This window comes from Palaemon carinicauda, chromosome 7 (genome assembly GCF_036898095.1).
Source record: "Palaemon carinicauda isolate YSFRI2023 chromosome 7, ASM3689809v2, whole genome shotgun sequence".
Lineage (NCBI taxonomy): Eukaryota > Metazoa > Arthropoda > Malacostraca > Decapoda > Palaemonidae > Palaemon > Palaemon carinicauda.
In genome coordinates, this window is record NC_090731.1 from 90,880,211 (window position 1) to 90,895,210 (window position 15,000).

Below are 15,000 nucleotides of genomic sequence, written 5' to 3' on the forward strand. Positions count from 1 at the left end.
AATTTTCTATCATCTTTCGTAATTCTTCATATGATTCACGAAACACAACTGTTATCTGTATATATATATATATATATATATATATATATATATATATATATATATATATATATATATATATATATATATATATATATGTGTGTGTGTGTGTGTGTGTGTGTACATATAGTGTATATATATACATATATATATATATACATATATATATATATATATATATATATATATATATATATATATATATATATATATATATATATATATATATATATATGCACTAAGAGAGAGAGAGAGAGAGAGAGAGAGAGAGAGAGAGAGAGAGAGAGAGAGAGAGAGAGAGAGAGAGAGAGAGGAACTATCTCTATTCCAACCCCAACCCCCTCCAACGAAGCAAAACATTCCGCTCCGATCCAAGAATAGAAGTGATTGACATTGTTCCTATAAGGCCATCGAAGCTTAGCGTTCGCTGCATAGAAACCTAATAAGCGGGTAAATCAGTTGCCTTGACATTGACCTTACAGATACCCTAGGGCCGGGGGGGGGGGGGCGTTATCTCTATCCCCATGATTCCCTCTCCTAAGTTAATAACGCTGAGTAATTCGTTATTTGGTAAAGCAATGAAGACTGATGGAATTTAGTATCAGCATCATCATCAAAATTGGTTGGCACAAATACACCACACATTTATATATATATATATATATATATATATATATATATATATATATATATATATATATATACATATATATACATATATATATATATATATACATATATATATATATATATATATATATATATATATATATAGATAGATAGATAGATAGATATACTGTATAGGCTATATATGTTTGTGTGTATATATATATATATATATATATATATATATATATATATATATATATATATATATATATATATATATATATATAGAAGTACATATAAATTCAAATATTTACATATAGGCTATCTACCTATATTTACATGTGTGCGTGAGTATAAATATGCCCACATATACGTCTTCCTGCGATTTTAAGCAAGGTATGTACCCTAGTATACATATAGTCTACACCTACATCAGTACGCCTGTATACAACCTGTATATTTTGGAGAGAGAGAGAGAGAGAGAGAGAGAGAGAGGAGAGAGAGAGAGAGAGAGAGAGAGAGAGAGAGAGCTGAAGAAGTGACTCCTGTCCCATCTGGTAGAATATATCACCCCTGTGCCTTTTCATAAAATTTGTTTAGTTCCCTTCTACAATAGTTTAATGGCCTCACGATTTACATAACGCGTATTGATGCTCACTTGCACTGTCACTTTGGCAACTGTGTTTTGGGATAAATGTTTGCGCTCTGTGTTATCGTTTGCCACAAAGAGAACGCGTAAGAATCAAATTTTGTTTGATGGAGTTCTAAAACTAAACTAGGACAGGCCAAGAAGGGCGAGACCTAAAATGTCTACGATTTAGATGGAATCGGATTGGAATTGCAGACTATCAACAGCGAATGGTAGAGGTTTTCTACTTCTATTAACAGACTGTGACGTAAACAAAAGAGTTTCTCGTGGATTTATTTCAAGATAGTTAGGTGTTATTTCCACTTAAATGTATTGCTCAAACAATTAGCACCTTTAGGAATACTATGCTATTTCCCAGATGTGTTTCAGAAACGTGGCAGAAAGAAAACACTTCATGTTTCATCAGCCCAATGTACGGTTTCGTTGACAACTTTAATTCCTCGATTTTGATATATGAAAGATTGAATAGCTTAAGGGCCACTTTTTTCATCCTAATTTTTTTTTTTTTTGGATAACTTTTGTAAAAAAAAAAAAAAAAAACCAAAAGTACGCAATGTTAAGTAGATTTAAAATTCTACATTTCAAAATGAAGCAAAGCAGAATATATTTTTTTGTTTTACTGAGATTTTATGCTTCTCCATCAATTCTTTAAAGATATCAACATTAAATATATAGAAATCCTGAAAACATGTATTTTAATGTAATATTCCAGAATTAGTTTGCCACTTCATCTAGACTATATAATTTATATGTAAAATGTTGAAAAATAAAATATGTTACTACTCTCCTCTAAGCCTGTTTGTGGGTCTTGGCCAAGAAAGAAGTCATTAACACCCCCCCCTCTCTCTCTCTCTCTCTCTCTCTCTCTCTCTCTCTCTCTCTCTCTCTCTCTCATAGACACATACATACACACAAAAAGGTAACACTAATGCATTACTGCGTTATCCAAAGTTTAAAAATCCCTATTTATGGGTAATTGATAAAATGATCACCATTATTGGATTTTACAGGTGAGAAGTTTAAGACATAAACATAACATTCAGAGAACAATAGATAATCAAGAGCGTGTAACAATGGATTAACATGTGCAAATTGAAACGATGTACAAACGATATTAAAACAAGAAATTTGGGAACCTGGTCTTCTAATTAATATTCTTCTAAACACACACACAAACACAGATATATATATATATATATATATATTATATATATATATATATATATATATATATATATATATATATATATATATCTTTGTGTGATTTCGCCTGGGGCTCTAATCCCGAGGTCGTTAAGAGAATCCAGACATTAATGTATCAAAAATATATATGGCTTATTTGAATATATAATATATATATATATATATATATATATATATATATATATACATATACAGTATATGTATATATATATATATATGTATAATACATATATATACATATATATATATATATATATATATATATATATATATATATATATATATATATGCATATATATATATATGTATATATATCTATATATACACATTTATTTATTTATATCTATATATATATACATTTATTTATATATACATATGTATATATATATATAAATGTATATAGATATAGATATAAATAAATAAATGTATATATACATGCATAAATATATGTATATATGTCTTTATATATATATATATAATATATATATATATATATTATATATATATATATATACATATATATATTTATTCATATCTATATATATATATATATATATATATATATATATATATACATATATATATTTATTCATATTTATATATATATATATATATATATATATATATATATATATACATATATATATATTTATTCATATTTTATATATATATATATATATATATATATATATATATATATATATATATATATATATATATATATATATATATATATATATATATATATATATATATGGAAATAATCAAAGAAAACACTAATCATTCGCTTGGAATCACTGAAAGTACTGATCATGTAAGCCACGAGTTCATTTATTTTTTATTATTGCTAGGAGTTCTTCTATTCATGCTCTGATTCACCTATTCAATTGAAGATCTTGTAGGGCAAGAATAAAAAAAAATAAATGAGGCTAACAAAGCTGCCTTCTTTGCAAAACGTGTTTGAGTTTATAAACTCAATAAACATGCTGGACTGCCAGGACTGGTTCCCCTTAAAGGTAACGTTTGTGTTAGTGTTTATTATTCGTCGGAAGCTCTCTCTCTCTCTCTCTCTCTCTCTCTCTCTCTCTCTCTCTCTCTCTCATTTTAGGCGAAGTTGCTTGTGGGGTAATGACACGATTTACGATTCAGAGAGAGGAACCCGTGTTTCGACCTGGCTCAACCCCCAAACAGGGTGAGGCTAGGATGACTATGGCAGGACTTTTCCTCTTCGTTAATTAAATAAGTGGAGTAGGTAAATGATTATTAGTTGATTATTATGAGCTGAAGTCAGAAACTTGTAAAGAAAAAAAAAAGAAAAAAAAGAAAGAAAAAAAAACTGACATGGATAATACATGACTCAAATGTGTACTAAATTCTCATAATTGTAAAACAAAAAAGCATTGACCAAGTTATCAACACCTTACTAGAATAAATGCATGTATTACATATTTCTCTCTCTCTCTCTCTCTCTCTCTCTCTCTCTCTCTCTCTCTCTCTCTCTCTCTCTCTCTCTCTCTCTCTCTCAAAACTTTTCATTAACTGCATTATTTTCTACTTTTTCATTTATTATGACAAATGAAGTAACTCGACAAACAACCCTAATTTGTGAAATCAATTTCGCTTATGAAATATAATTTGATACAAAATTTACTGCATACAATTTCAAAAATTCAACTTTACATACAAACTTAATATAATTGTAAAAAGTTTTGAGTTAAATATTTCAATGACTATTCATTTATTTAAAAAACACACAACAATGACTTAAACTAAGATAATATAATTAGAATCAAATACCGGTGAAAAAAAAAAAGAAACAGGAATATTACCACAAGAAAACTGTCATCATTCAGACCACAAAACATTTCGGTTTGGAGCACTATTGTATATTTTCCATTGCACATCAGCGTACCAAAGTCCATAAGTAAAGCAAATTATTCTAAGGTTTGGCAGATATGGGAATCAAAGACCGCTGAAAGAGGACAATAGAATATGGTTGCTGCATAAAATGCTCCAAGAAAGATTTCAGAATAAGGTGTGGAATGAAAAAACCACCATTAGACGGGTGTTGAAGACAATAGAATGTAGGTGTTAAAATCAAAGACTTCTGACAAAAATAACAGAATATTGGTGTTGAAGAAAATATTTGTAAAAGAGGACAATAGATTTTGGGTGTTAAATGAAAGACTTCTGGAAAAGGACAAAAGAATATGAAGGACGAATGTAAGATTCTTACCTACTGGAAATGACCACAGAATAGGCCTATGAGAGGCGAATATAAGACCTCTGTTAAAGGTCAATTGAAAATGGGTGTAGAATGCAAGACCTCCAGGAAAGGACCAAAGAACATTAGTCTTCAAATCAAGATCTCTAGAAATAGGACAACAAATTATCCAAAGAAAAAGGACAATATAATATGGCAATTGATATAAAGATAATAAAATTTTCTATACGATCCAAGGTCTACAAATTAAGCTATGATCTCACGGCCACCTGGCCTACTTCTATCTCAGATGGAGAAAAAAAAAATTAGAAAAACAAGTCATGCCTAAGGCTCATTTGGGGTGTGATGCTTGACCTAACCTTACTAGCTTAAACGTCTTTTTCCGTTGCCTCCAGGATTTCATGTTCTTTCTGTTGTAAATAATTGATGGAAATCTGGTAACGTCGTCGGAAAAAGATTAAATACAGGAAATAAGGGATAATTCTGAGTTCCTACCTTAAGGTAAACAGTAGATTGCTATTTTAAAATGGGATGGTAAATTAGAAAGTACATGTTTTTTGGCATTGCTTATTTAGTGCACTTTTGAAGCTTATAATCAAATAAAAATTTGAGTACAAATTTAAAAAATTTATAAGCACAAAAAGCGAGGCTGCAAGCTTGATAAAACAAAAGTAAAGCTTTAATATTCGGAAGCAAAACTAAATAATATCCATTGTTTATATGACTAGTCACAGTGCTTCATCTTACCTTAAGATCATTATCAAGACCGAAGTATTTGCACTTATCAGATTAAATCCGTTTCAAATCAGTGGAAGACTTTAATGCAAAACCATTTCCGTTTTTAAAACCAAGGTCGATTTCCCTCCTTCACTCGTTTATAATTCTGAAACAAATGACGTAAAGTGTTAGGCCTGTGATTTCTGCCTACCCAACCGAATACCGGTACTAGCTGCGCTACCAGTCTACTCTTCTATATAGCAAGGGGTGGGGGGGGGAGTTGTGTTGTACTAAATTATCCCTAAAAAACTCGGTGAGAAACTGGAAGGCTGTAGCCTTCTGACGTCACCCAAGGCCTACAGAATAGGCTCTTACTGTAAGTCTTGCGTCACCCAGCCAAAAGAGAAATAGCCGTGCTATGACCAAACTTTTTATCATTTTGTTTATAAACATTTTAGAACTACAACTTACTCAGAGAGAGAGAGAGAGAGAGAGAGAGAGAGAGAGAGAGAGAGAGAACAAGGCCTTTAGAGTAGTGCGAGTGGTAAAGAAACGTGTCCTTGAAATGATTGTAGGCATAAAGGGTTAACAGTACCACACATCCGGGACAAGTTTGAAAAGATTCTTTAATCCTTTGCTGTTTAAACCATACAGCCTTACAGGTTAGGCCTATCCGAATTCATATCCTTACGCGGTTGGAAAGGTCTCAGTCATTCACTCTCTCTTATACACATATAATCATACACACATACATATATATATATACACACACACACACACACACACACACACACATATATATATATATATATATATATATATATATATATATATATATATATATATATATATATATATATATATATATATATATATATATGATGGTGTATGCAACCCGTCAAAAATGACGGCTAAATATTTAGATATGCACACATTTGCAAATTCCTTTAAGCAGGTATGACTACAACCTTTCTTCATCACCTGAGTGACTGGGAGAGATTTGCGTGACCGGAAAGAAAAACATAATACACACTCACACACACACACACACACACACACACATATATATATATATATATATATATATATATATATATATATATATACATATACATACATACATACATACACACACACACACACATATATATATATATATATATATATATATATATATATATATATATATATAAATAAATATAAATAAATAAATAAATATATATAAATTATATATATATATATATATATATATATATATATATATATATATATATATATATATATATATATATATATATATATATATATATATATATATATATAAAACCAGACACTTGTTCTTTATTATATAAGGAAGATATATATATATATATATATATATATATATATATATATATATATATATATATGTATATATATATATATATATATATATATATATATATATATATATATATATATATATATGTGTGTGTGTGTGTGTGTGTGTGTGTATACTTATGTATTACAGCCATGCCAGGAAAAGGGAAATGGCTTAGTTGAAATTAGAAATTCAGTGTTATTGTTGACATCAAATATAAAATAACATCGTTTCTAGGCAGGTTGATGAAAGTTCTCATCTGTCATTTTCTTGATGATTCGAGATGAATCAGATTTTAGGAATGAGGATAATACAGGATAACGCAAAAAAGATTCAAATTGTGACCCTGGGCTCGGGCAAAGTATTAAGCAACATTTCTTTGGGTAAGGCCATTAAGGGATTTTGACGAAGGAAAAATCTATTTCTGGGGAGAGACCTGTGACGCCCGGCGAAAAAGTCCTTCTTTGTACTTTTTCTGATATAAATCTTCCAAATATACCAGAGAAAATTAAAAGCATGGAATGCAGAGGTTACAACCCTCGCGCGAGCACCTTGTTGGTGTCGTATATCTAACAAGGGCGTTTGTAAAACACTATTCACAGGCTGTCTTCCATTTAGATAATCCCTTCATCAAAGGGGGAGGGCCGTGACAGGCCCTAGAGAATACAGTTGGGTTACCCTACCGACACCCACCACTCGCGCTCACTAGGTCATCCTTCTGCAAGAACATATGGCTTGGCAAGGAAAGGGTGGGTCCGTACAAAAATCATCGGGAAGGGTTTCGCCGGGCGTCACAGGTCTCTCCCCAGAAATAGATTTTTCCTTCGTCAAAATCCCTTTTCTGGGTCGAACCTGTGACGGCCGGCGAAAAAGTACCAGAGAATGCCTTCCAAGCCCAATAAATTAATAACATAATGAGGAGAATACAATCACCATGTACGACAATACTATGATATAATAAAGTAATCGTCCAATTACCAACCAGCCAAATGACATAGGGAACGTAAGGTTAAATAATAATGACGACAAGGAACCAACTGAGTGTCGAATCGCAAAAGGCATCAAACCTTACATGTCTAAGTATATCTAAACATTAAAGGAACGGTAACTACAATAACAGTTAAACCATAGGAATTAAACATGGCAAATATCATAGGGCTAACGAACTACCAAGGAGAGCGGCGACGTGGTGTGAGTGGCGGGTAGGAGGGAGAAGAGAAGAGATGGAAGAAAGGAAGAAGAGGAGATTAATGGGGAGAGATAAGGCTCCCCTCTGCCATCGTTGGGTATTTAAGGGCCTGTAAGATCTTTAGATATTGGCGTTTGACAACCATAGGGGATTTCCAACCCGTATATTTTTAAAATCACCAAAGTCCCTGTTCTGGAAATCATTGTTGGAGGCATCTACTGTCCGTATATCATGAGCCTGGGGAAATGATTCCGGATTAGTATGTTTAATGAAGTAGAGGATTTGTTGCCTGATACCGTGAATGGAAATAGTACCTCCTTGTTCCCTGATAACCAAGGAGCCAGACGAGCGGGTGGCAGTTCTAGCTAAAAAGGGGCTTGAGAGTGTGACTGTACACGGAGAAAAATCCTGGGGATGAAGAATAATCTTCCGAGAGGAGCACCTATTTTGCGGATCCTCATTTTTTAGCTAGGGAAGCTTTGTCTGGAAAGGAGTACTTCGGCTGAAGGGAGGAAATCTATGTTTTCCGGGTTTCGTGAGAGCTGCTAGTTCTGATGTTCCATCACCTGAAGCTATAGCCGTTAGAAATAAAGTCTTCCTAAGAAGAGTGATATAAGAGCAGGATTCATTGTCCGTGTCCATCGCAAGTTTGAGAACACCGTTCAGAGACCAAGAGTCCTTTTGTGGCCGAACCGAAGGTAGAAGCCTAGCACATGTTTTTGGGGTTGATGAGAAATAGGAATCAGCTAGGTTAATGTTGAACCCAACAAGGTAGATCTTCTTCAAAGCTGACTTGATGGTGGTTAAAGTGCTAACTGTTAGGCCTTTGTCAAATAGGAACCTCAAGAAAGAGATGGCTAAATGCGGGGACATACGAGTATGGTCTGCACTCTTAGGGGACCTACTAGTTGTTAACGGCCGAATCATATTGGCGAATTGTCGAGTCCCTTTTTTGTCCCATTCCATGAAGAGATCGTTTCCGGTTCAATGTTCGCATCTCTACGAGCTGCCAACTTCCTGTAGTCCACAAAGTTAGAGTTTTGGCTATCCTTGAGTAATCTGACACAGTGAGTTTGGATACTCGGGTCAGTTTGAGGAACGGGATCCGGATGGGACTGAGTTTCAACTCGAGGAGGAGAGGAAACCAACTGTTCTTGGCCAGTGAGGTGGTACTAAAGCCACTGCGCCCGGGAAGGAGCGTAGTTTGTGTAAAAGTTTTTAGAAGATTCCCTGGGGGAGATAGGGAAATCTTCTTCTAATGGTTCCAATCCCGGGGTAATGCGTCCATGGCATAAGCCCGAGGGTCCAGGGTTGGGGTCACATAACAAGGAAGTTAGTGATTCATCTGAGTTGCGAATAGATCTACCTGGAGGCCTGGAACGAGCCTGAGTATCCACCGGAATGAAATTATGTCTAGAGACCATTCTGACTCCAGTGGATCCGTCCTGGATAGTGAGTCCGCTCTCACATTCTGGCCTCCCGCTAGGTGAGGTGCTGACAGGAACCAGTTCTCTTCTGTTGCCCAGGCGAAGATAGTGACCAGGATCTGATTCAGGTTGGGTGACTTGGATCCTCCCCTGTTGACGTAGTGTACTGCGTCTGTGCTGTCTGACACTACTCTGATGTGGGTCGACCTCGGAGGAGAGTCTCTCTTCAGGGTCAAGAACACTGCCATGGCTTTGAGAACAATGATATGGGACTGTTTCATGGAGAGTGACCAAGAACCTGAAACATCTGATGTTCGGAGTAATCCCCCCCATCCACTTAGAGACGCGGCTGTATGGAATGTCACTTGTGGAGGTGGGAATTGTAGAGGAACCGATTTGGAGAGGTCCTTCGGTTCGGACCATGGGTGTAGTCTCATTTTCAAGACAGAGGGGATCTTCGAGATCATGTCTCTTATAGGTACTGTAGCTCTCTTTCTCCAAACTCGATTGATGTCTTTGAGTTTGGCTTTTATTAGATCTGTTACTGAAGTGAATTGGAAAAGTCCGAGGATACTTTCTAAGGCTCTTCGGACACCTGTTTGTGTTTGAGAAAATTTTTTGATCTTGGAAACTATTCCTCTTACCTTTTGGAAGGGAGAGACAACGTGTGCTTCGAAAGGTCCCACTGAATGGCTAACCATTCTAAGCGGACTGATGGTTGCAGGCGAGATTTTTTGGAGATTGACCCGAAATCACAGGTTGTCGAGAAATTGGAATAATTCCTTCGTAGCTCTGTTGCCTTCTATGACCGGCCGGGCCCAAATGAGCCAACCGGCCAGATAAGCAATGATCTGTATCTCTTGGTTCCTGAGTTGTTCTAACACTCTCTCTCCTAGTTTTGTGAATATCCTGGGATCAATATTGAGGCCAGAGGGCATGTCTTGAACACAAAGGCTTTCCTGCTTAGGCGGAAACCCAGATAAGAAGAGAAGTTTCGAGCTAAAGGCGCAAGATAATAGTCGTCGGTAAGATCGACAGAGGTGGTGACGGTCCTACGGGGAAGTAAGGTCCGTACCTGAGAGATAGTCAACATCCGGAACTTGTCGCAGAGAATGTAAGAGTTTAGCTTGACAAGTCCAGGTCCACTCTCAATGCCGCCAAGCCTTTCTTCGGAATTGTGAACAGGTGGCTTTGGAACTTCAGTGATCGATCCCGTTTGATTGCTTCTTCTTGAGTAACCCTGTGGTGTACTCTTCCAGGATGGGAGTGGATTTCTGGGAGAAGGTCACTGGTGGAGGAGGAGGACCTTGTGACCATTTTCACCTCAAACCTTTAGAGATTATGCTATGAGCCCACAGACCGAAGGTCCAATGGTCTCGAAAGTGGTAAAGTCTACCCCCTACCGGGACCACCGCGTTGTGAGGGGGTGAATCTAGGTACTTTCCTTCTCCGAGCCCCCTTTTTTCTAGGTCCGTCTCGATGGCGAGACTGTCTTCTACTCCTGTAGCTTCCTCTCTGGTGTCCACGAGAGGAGCCTGAGGGTTCGGATCTAGGGCTGTATGCAGGTAAAACATCCCAACGGGGTTGGGCTGTGTACCTGGGGAATCAGTGAGGTAGACCACCTGATGAGGGGGATTTGGATGCATAGACGTCGAATCGGAGGGAGGCTGTGATGACGAGTGGGTAACCGACTATCGATTCCTGTCTGATAGAGGCCTCAGACAGAACGTATTTCCCACAACTAACCCGATCAGACCATCAAACGTGTAGGTCGAATTGGAAGGGCAGATCTTGGAATTATCGTAACCCCCAGACTGACAACATCCTGGTCCAGACAGATCGGGCCTGCCCTTTAGGAAATAATACTGTTACCTTCGGTACCTTGTCTAACCTAACCAAGGCAATCTCTTTCAATCGAATGAATCCGTTGAACGGGAATTCTAGTACCTGGGAGTAAATTCTACGTCCCCCAGAGGGAGGATGTCTATGCCATCCAGATTTATGGTACCATCTATATATGGAACATGTAAGGCAAATCTCTATGCGTTGTTTTTATCGAAGGAGGTTACTTCGATATGCCTGGGGCTGTAGGGGGAAACTTCTGAGTTCCTGAATGGATCTGACTCACTACCATACTTTTGAGCTCCGTCATAGCCCCTTGGTTTTCCCTAGAATGTGTTGCTTTTAGCAGTCACGGTTTATGCAGGGTAACATGAACATCAGGATCCATTAAGGGTCCTAGGTCGGTGACGTAGGTAATTGCAAAGCTGAAGGCTCAAAATTCATCCCCACCTACCTGCCCGTCCATGGGGTCGTCGTCCAACCTTAGAGAGGACACTCTGAGGAGATAGGGACCTCTAGATGGAGCATTTCTTCCCAACCTTGATAACCAAGGGCGGAGAGCCTCTCTTGCAGGCCAGAGAGATTCATCATCATCCTGACGGGAACCATGTAGGCGAACCTTCTGTAAAAGAAAGGGGACATAAGTCTGGATGTTCCTTGAACTTTGGTTAGTGATCCTATTCACAGGCTGGGATCAACTGTACAACTCATAAAAATCATTTTTAAAGAAAAATAATTTAATGTACTATCTTTTGGGGTATAGTTCGACACTTGTATTCATGAAATGTGACACTGTTGGCGCATCCGCCACAGGTTGGCCACCCCTGACTCAGACGTTCAGAACCGGGTCTAACATTATTTACTGGCTATTAGTATTCTATTGATTCATCTGTTCACTGACCAGAGTTTCAAGGAACAGTAGATAGCCTCTCATGGCATGGTTAGTCTCGACCCGGCCCTTCATTAGAAGGGGCCAACGTTTGGTTCCCAGTACTGAGTGGAAACTTATTTCTATTTGAACACTATGTTGTATGGATATTTATTCATATTTAGGCATAGTTAGAATTGAATATGTATAAATATAGGCATAATCAATTTATTTCTATTTGAACACGATGTTGTATGAATATTTATTCATATTTAGGTATAGTTAGAATTGAATATGCACAAATATAGGTACAATCAATTTATTTCTATTTGAACACTATGTTGTATGGATATTTATTCATATTTAGGCATAGTTAGAATTGAAAATGCATAAATATAGGCATAATCAATTTATTTCTATTTGAACACGATGTTGTATGGATATTTATCCATATTTATACATAGTTAGAATTAAATATATGCATAAATATAGGCATAGTTATGTTCATATATTTTTATTTGGACTTTCAAGAATAACTAATGAATATTACCAACGCAAATTCAAAGTGTCATTAAAGTAAGTACAGTTTACTTTGTATTCATGTTAAATCCTTTCCTTTACAGCAAAACAAGAGATTGGCCACCCGTGGTCTGAGTGAGCTCTGTCTGTAACGGAGCTCCGGTAACAATCCCCGGTACAAAGGTCCGTCATAGTGACAACGTGAACACCAGAGGAAAACTAATATTAACCTCAATGCTGATCGCCTGTACAATATCCGGTTAAGCCGGAGATTCGATGAAAAGGAACGTAATAACGATATTGTGATTATTTATGAAAAAGGGGTTCATACCCTGATTCTGATCGTCTGATTGATCTCTGTTTGTAACGGAGAACTAGTGACAAAGGTCCGTCATCGTGAAAACGTGATCCTTAGCGGTACGATAACATTCTCTAATACTGAATGTTTGTGTTATCTCCAGTGAAGCCGGAGATTCGATGAAAAAGGGACCGTAATAATGAAACTGTTTAGTCTTCATCGGTATCACATTGTTAACTCCGGTTCTGGCCGTCTGCTTGATCTCTGTTTGTACCGGAGATCCGGTAGCAAAGGCCCGTCACCGTGATATCGTGACCGTTCCCGGTACGATAACATTAACCTCAATGAATGATTGTGTTATCTCCCGTGAAGCCGGCCGTAACGGTGTAATTATGATCAAACATGACAAAGGTTCGTGTGTAAAAGGCTTCAGCCGGAGTCCGAGTGCCGGATTACACCGTTGCACTCCAAAATCTGCTCCTGAACGTTAACTAGTTCTCACCCAATGAGTATCCATATAGCGGAGCATAACTCAAGGCGGAGCTAAGCATAACTTCGGAGCTAAGGGTGTCGGTATAAAACGACCCCAATTAATGACTCATACACTAACGTACCTATTAATATTGTTAGCTATATTAACAGTAACCACATCAATAAAAACGTTTATAATATTAAACGTACTATCATCAACTCTGATACTAAGAGGAGGCTTGAATAACTCGTGATCGTATAAAAACGGAGAACGGGAAATTCACCTCTCTTACTCGAGCTAACAAAGAAAACGAGAGAAGGAATAACTCATATCTGTAGAACAGGGAACGAGCAGTCTCTGTTTTCGCTCTCAAGGTTACATAATAAAAAACTAACATCACACAATAAAACAAGAACATTAATAAAATTGATTGCTTTTCTTAGTAATAACCAAGAACGAAGAATAACGTAACAAAAAAACAAGGATATAGTCTAAATCGAAGCCTCTGAGGCGAGAACAAACTAACAGACTAAATCGCTAAACTTTAATTCGCTATTCTTTAAATCGCTATTCTTCGTAGGTCCAAATTGGACTTGCAAGCAAATAAATACCATAGTAAAAATTAATGATAACACTAAAAGGCCATAAAACGTAAGTGATATAACCAAGATGACAGAGTACCAGATGGGCAAAATTAACTAGAATATTTACCGAAGCGAACATAACCCAAAATGGCTGCCGATACCTCGGCAAGACAATCGCTTCCAAAACTAAAAACCACCATATTGGAAACAGAACAAATGCCCGGTACTGTCAAAAGCTGCCAAAACAAACTATGGTACTTAACATTGGTAAGGGTGAAGTATCAACGTCAGTCATGTTGAATTAACGACAATCACTTCGAAAAACACTGGGCAAAACACTTATCAACTTTGCTGGCTAGTCCAAAACAGAAGGATGACCTAGTGAGCGCGAGTGGTGGGTGTCGGTAGGGTAACCCAACTGTATTCTCTAGGGCCTGTCACGGCCCTCCCCCTTTGATGAAGGGATTATCTAAATGGAAGACAGCCTGTGAATAGTGTTTTACAAACGCCCTTGTTAGATATACGACACCAACAAGGTGCTCGCGCGAGGGTTGTAACCTCTGCATTCCATGCTTTTAATTTTCTCTGGTATATTTGGAAGATTTATATCAGAAAAAGTACAAAGAAGGACTTTTTCGCCGGCCGTCACAGGTTCGACCCAGAAAATAGGGTTTCCCTGACGTCATCCTAGCCAGTGAGCAGCCAAAGCATTATAAACATATTCCCTAAAGACAGTAATTTTATGTTGTTTAGATGTTTGGCCGACATAAAAAAAGTTACATTTTGAACATGAAACACTATATATTACAATATTACCTTTTCTAGAGCTATTCTTAATAAGTTTAATAGTTTAAGGTTTAAAGGCCACTCATGAATGGCAGAGGCTAGGGACAGTGACATTGCCCTATCAAGCAGGACAATGCCATAGAGATTGACCATCTATACATATGATCAGCGCCCAAGCCCCTCTCCACCCAAGCTAGGACCAAGGATGGCCAGG

At 36.6% G+C, this 15,000-nt stretch overlaps 1 protein-coding gene across 5 annotated transcripts in view; it reads right to left on the bottom strand.

Annotated features, from left to right (window-relative positions):
- Window positions 1–15,000, bottom strand: part of aay (phosphoserine phosphatase) — a 41,762-nt gene that overhangs the window by 23,806 nt on the left and 2,956 nt on the right. Inside the window, exon 2 of one of the 5 annotated variants that reach the window (XM_068376792.1) lies at window positions 5,472–5,607. The exons of the other annotated variants lie outside the window; for them this stretch is intronic. The gene's annotated coding sequence lies outside the window, so the exon portion shown is untranslated. The remainder of the gene's footprint in view (window positions 1–5,471; window positions 5,608–15,000) is intronic. 5 annotated transcript variants of the gene reach the window in all.